Source organism: Danio rerio, chromosome 2, assembly GCF_049306965.1.
Source record: "Danio rerio strain Tuebingen ecotype United States chromosome 2, GRCz12tu, whole genome shotgun sequence".
Classification (NCBI taxonomy): Eukaryota; Metazoa; Chordata; class Actinopteri; order Cypriniformes; family Danionidae; genus Danio; species Danio rerio.
The window spans coordinates 41453310-41458692 of record NC_133177.1 but is presented as its reverse complement, the minus strand read 5'-3'; the positions used below and the strand labels follow the sequence as shown (position 1 = coordinate 41458692).

Sequence of the window (5383 nt, the reverse complement as noted above, 5' to 3'; positions counted from 1 at the left end):
TATTATTATTTTCTCTGGCTTGGCGTTATTTCGCCCATTTGAGAAATATATCATCTATTAAGATGTTACCTTTATTTAATTTATTACATTAACACTACTATTACTTTAAATAAGACTGTTTATGACTATTAGCCATTGTTCTCGTCATATCTTTTTATTTATTTACATAGGAACCGGTGTTGCAGCGGGTTTTGGTTTAGGAGGGAACCAGAGGTATGCAGACAGTTTTGGAGGACACTTAGCACGAGACAACGGTCCGGCAGAGAGTGTTTTCCCCCAGAAGAATATGAATGAAAGACCAACAAATAATCCAGGTAAAAGCGCGTCTGTCTGTGCTGACAACACTCGACATTGATTTGAGCACCTCTATTAGCATTTGTTTGCTCGGCAACATTAGCTGAAGCGATCTTAAAATGGTAATGTTAACTGTTAGCTAAACTGAGCTAAGTTTATACTGAATTGGACTCAAACTCATTTTAACGTGCAACGTTTAACTTATATTGATTTATACTATATATATTAGATGTTGTGAACTTATTTTTCTCTGGTTTAGAGTAACTTATAACGTTAGCTTGAGAAAATAACATCGCGACGTAACCTATAAGAACGCTAACGTAAATCTACAATATGCATAGAGGTAAAGTTGGTTTTATATTCGCACATTCGTTCATTTAGAAGACTCTATACTGTTTACCATGTTACTTTGAATATTCGATCAGAATTAGCATGCCAGTATGACTTGAAATCAACATTAACACTGTTTATTTGACCGTGAGCATGTTGTACTTTGATAGTCATTAGCTGCTAAAATGATTTCACTATTTAGAGTTTGCAAATAATACTTTTATGAAATTAAATTATTAAGGGGGAAGTCTGAATCTGCTAATATAAAACCAATTTTACCTCTATGCATTATGCTAATAACCACCTTTTTGCTATTTATTGTTTGCTAATTATTTTTTTATCACAACTCTTGACATTTGGTTTAACATAATTGTTACCATTATATTTTTTTCTGTTTAGATATGGCACTGGCACAGCAGCAGGTTTTGTCTGAAGAAACAAACAGCATTTCAGAGGAACATCTTGCTCAGCACAGCCTTATGCTTAAAAAATAAGCAAGACCAGTAAGCAACCAAGGTAAACAAATAAAAAAAAGTTGTGTGGAGGTTGTGGATTGTAGCATGGTATTCTTATCTGTATTTTTGGCTTTTTTATGGTCTCAATATAGAATACTGGGAGCCTGCCTGTGCAAACTGGACCTCATACAACAGTAAGTACTGTACATCTATTTGTTTCTCAATATATTAACGTTACTTTTAATACAAAATGTGTCACATGTTTAGTTGCTAGCTAAATAAAAAAATCGTTTTCCCTTTTTTATTAAACCATTTAGTAGGTTTTTTTTTTCATCTTTGTTTATAATATTTTTGAGCAGATTGAGGTCTGTCATGGGTCAGACATTTCAAAATACAATAATTAGTATTGGGATACATGCATTTGTCTATGTATTAAATGTCTTTTTCCCCATTTCATGTTGCCTAAATATTTTGTAATAAATAAAAATAATACAATTTTTTTGTATAAATAATTCCAGAGGATGAAACAAAATGCACAGCAACAACCAGAGTGAGCCAGAAGATAGCAGGAGAAGTACTGAAGAGAATGACAACCATGAACAACAGTGAGTTATCCTTCTTTCACCAGCTAACTGAGAACTTGGATTAGGTGAGACACTCTCAATAGTTTTATCAGTATTCAGTCAGTTTTAGTTTATTAGGAATACATAAAACAAATAGTCTAATCTGTCCTGCAGTGAATCAACCCATCACAAATGCTACAATGTTTTTGTAAAACCTTGTTAGGGAAAAAAATAAACAGGACATTCTGGTTAGTTATCTTTTAAACATGGTAGTGAGCAGGTTATGAGCAGGAGCCAGTTGCTCAGTACCAGCTGAAAACTACCCCAACCTAGCTGCCATGCTTCAAAAAAATTAACCAGTATATGATTTATTTTTTTTAAACAAGCTTCTTCTATGCTTATGTTAGTCTGTTTGTCCTTATCCAGAGTTCTTCATAATCCTGGACTGGGCCAAATCCTGACCAGATGCTGTGGTGGTCATGGAGGAGTGAATCCTAAAAGACACACGTGATCAATGAGTTTCCGCATTGATCCAATGGGCCAGCCTGACCACCCGCTGGTGAACTTTCAAGCCTCTGGTGCCTAGACTGCGGCCTTGCACAAGTTTGGCTAGAGGAGAACTGGTCGTGCCCAACTGAGCCTGGTATCTCTCAAGGGATTTTATTCTACACTTTCGTCAGTTGGTGAAGTTTGTTCCATGCCACTGTCGCCACTGGATCACTTGGCTACGATTGATGGATCGGTGGATTTGCTCTTCAGTGTTTGGACTTTCAGCAGTGACATTTACTGCTTCAATTCTGAAAACTGGACTGAAGCAGCTTCAATTTACAAGAACTTCTATGTTAAGCTGCTTTGACATCATTGATCTACATTGTAAAAGTGCAATAGAAATAAAGATGAATTGCATTTGAACATGTGAATTCAGACCTTGTTGAGCATTTGACACCAGAACTAGTAATATTTTAAAGTTGGGTTGTTTCTGAGTCGGCTAATAGTTACAAATATTTATTTTTCCAACAATATGCAATTCAGAAGTTTAAATTTTTATTGTACATGTATGTTCTAGTGCTTTGTGTGATTTATTTATTTTTAATGTGTTGATTGTATTGCTTAATGTAATTTTCACACATTTTCCTTAAATGCTTTAAGCATTATTAATGTTTTAAAGAATGGAATATTTTGTAATTGTGTCTGGTTTAATGTCAGTAGTACTTAGTACAATTGGGTTTTTTTTTCTCAACAATATGCAGGTCAGACACTTAAATTAGTTTTGTACATGTATGTTAATGTGCTTTGTCATTTTCAATGTTTTTTTTTTCTTAAAATAAAATATTTTGAATGATTGAAATGTAATGTTTTTACACATTTTTAAGCTTGTTTTAACCATCTCCAATGTTTTAAATAAAGAGTGTTTATTTTGTTAATATTTTGTAATTGTGTCTTTTTTAGGTCTATAGTATTAAAATAATATTAATAAAATTATATAATAAAATATTTAGGACAAAATTAAAAGGTTTACAGTATCTAACTGTTAACTTAGGTTTTTACAGTAGTTAACCATTTTCAGACACTACGGTAACATGCTGTAAACGGATTTACAGTTGTATACTGTAAATCTAAAATACAGTAACTTACTGGCAACAGTGTTGCCAGTAAGTTACTGTAAAAACCCTTTGAAATGTCTAACAGTGTATATAATTTTTTTAGAGAAATAAATCTGTATGAAAAGTACTGCCAACTTATTACTGGTTTTTATAATGTTATCTAAATAAAACAGTCAAAATATTGTTTCAGACAAACAAAAATGTCAATAAAAGTTACTTTGCATCAACCTAATTATGTCATAGCAAAGATCAAAACGCAAATAACTGTGAATCACAAACCGTTGTAAACGCTCAATGTGTTGTCAATAATAAAAATTTTCTTTTACAGTGTTTAATCACTAAAATACATTCAAATTTACTATGATCACTTATACTTTAAAACATTTGCTGCGTTTGAAGAAATGGTGATACCTTTTTAGGATTATCAGCATGTTTCCTGTGCTAACAAAAACATGTCAAAACATGCTAAAAATGCCTATTTAGGGAAGTTTTATAAACTAATTTTGAGAGGAGCACTTGATATGATTGATCACAGCTGGTCTCTTATTCGCAATCGTCGATAAACCAATCAGATCAATCCAGGCCTAAATAGTCAATTTTCACCTTAATTCTCTTATCTTCGTTTTTGAAGAATCCCCTTCCACCCCATCTCCTCCTTTATCAGGGGAAGCTCGTCAGACCTAATCTCAGACCCCTTTTTATGCTAAATGACCGGGCGGAAGCCCTGGGCTCAATTTTCTCTGAGCTCAGGGTTCTCTCCTGGAACAGCATGCCAATCCTGCAAATAGTATCAAGCAATATCTAATTGTGACTTGACCTTAAGAAACAATGTAAAAACAAGAAGAAAATAATAATAAATAAAAAATGAATAAACAAAAAAGTCAATAATCAATAATTGAATGAAATCCATACCATAGTTTAAAATACTGCTAAAAGAGGCAACAAAGGCTAGAATGTTAAACAGATAATTGTTGAATTTGTCAGGTAAATTTCCAACTAGGACAGGAATGGCCAACGCTGTTCCTGGAGAGCCACCTTCCTGCAGATTTCAGTTGCTACCCATATCAAACTCCTGTAAAATATCAAACTACTTATAAAAAACAGGATCAAAATCCTGTTTCCCTAAACCCAACCAATATCGTTTTAAAATGCACCAATTGACCTGCCCACCCACTTCGCTAAACCCAACCACAGTTTTAAAAAGCAATCCAGAAAAAGAAAAGCCCTCACCTGATTTTTACCACATTGTAATATTTTTCCACATTCTCACCATTTATTACTCATTTATTATTATTATTATTTTTTTTTTGTCTTACCTGCTTTCTGGACAAACTGTTAACAACAGGAAAGCCATTTATATGGAGGTACTTGGTCAGCTGGTAAGCGGTAAAAAGAACGGCATCAAACCGCCTGTAGTGTTTGTTTTAAAGAGGAAATGCAGCCATATGTAACTCTGGCTACATAATTTCTGATCTCCAGAAATGTGTATAGGGCTACATTTTCAGAATGAGCCCTGCATGTTGAATAACAAGTTTTAACTACATGTAATAAGCTTTAATTACAGTCACCTTGGTAATTACAGCCACATTGGCCATCTTACAGCTTACATTTAACACATAATGGTAAATTACTTGAATTAAATTAGCTTCTTGGTGTGATATAAATACAGTTTATATAATAATAATTATTATTATTATTATTATTATACTGTATATATAAAATATATATATAATATATATACAGCTGCTTGATTTCTATGATGGAAAAAGAATCATGGATTTAGATTTTGGAATGAAACGTAAGATGAGCAAATCATGCTGTATTTTGAGTGAACCGTGTCATTCCTTCAGTCATGTACTTGGCATTTTGCATGTTTTAAATAACAGCTTGTCTGCCAGATTGTATATAGATGCATGCCTGTTATTTTGTGTAATTTTACAAAGTACACACAACACAATTCACTATACTTCCCATGCTCACACCTGTGTCTCAGGAATATCTATACCGCAGGCCAGTCTGATGTTTTCATTCCCTCTCATATATATTTCCCATGGATCTCAGTCTCTATCTCTCTTTTTCTGCAACGTTCCCTCCTCTTCTCATCTCCGTTCCTTTCCTCCTCTTCTACCAGATGGCT

The 5383-nt window shown here is 33.5% G+C and overlaps 1 long non-coding RNA gene across 2 annotated transcripts; it reads left to right on the top strand.

The window, feature by feature from the left end:
• Positions 1-261: 261 nt before the first annotated feature.
• On the top strand, positions 262-3064 carry LOC137488019 (uncharacterized). Of its 2 annotated transcripts, XR_011006890.2 has the most exons (5): positions 262-314; positions 1024-1140; positions 1232-1273; positions 1598-1684; positions 2069-3064. It is a non-coding gene; the product is annotated as an uncharacterized lncRNA (long non-coding RNA). The 2 variants fall into 2 exon arrangements; XR_012393508.1 differs by lacking the exon at positions 262-314 and having other exon boundaries at positions 1084-1127; positions 2069-2993.
• The last annotated feature ends 2319 nt before the right edge of the window (positions 3065-5383 follow it).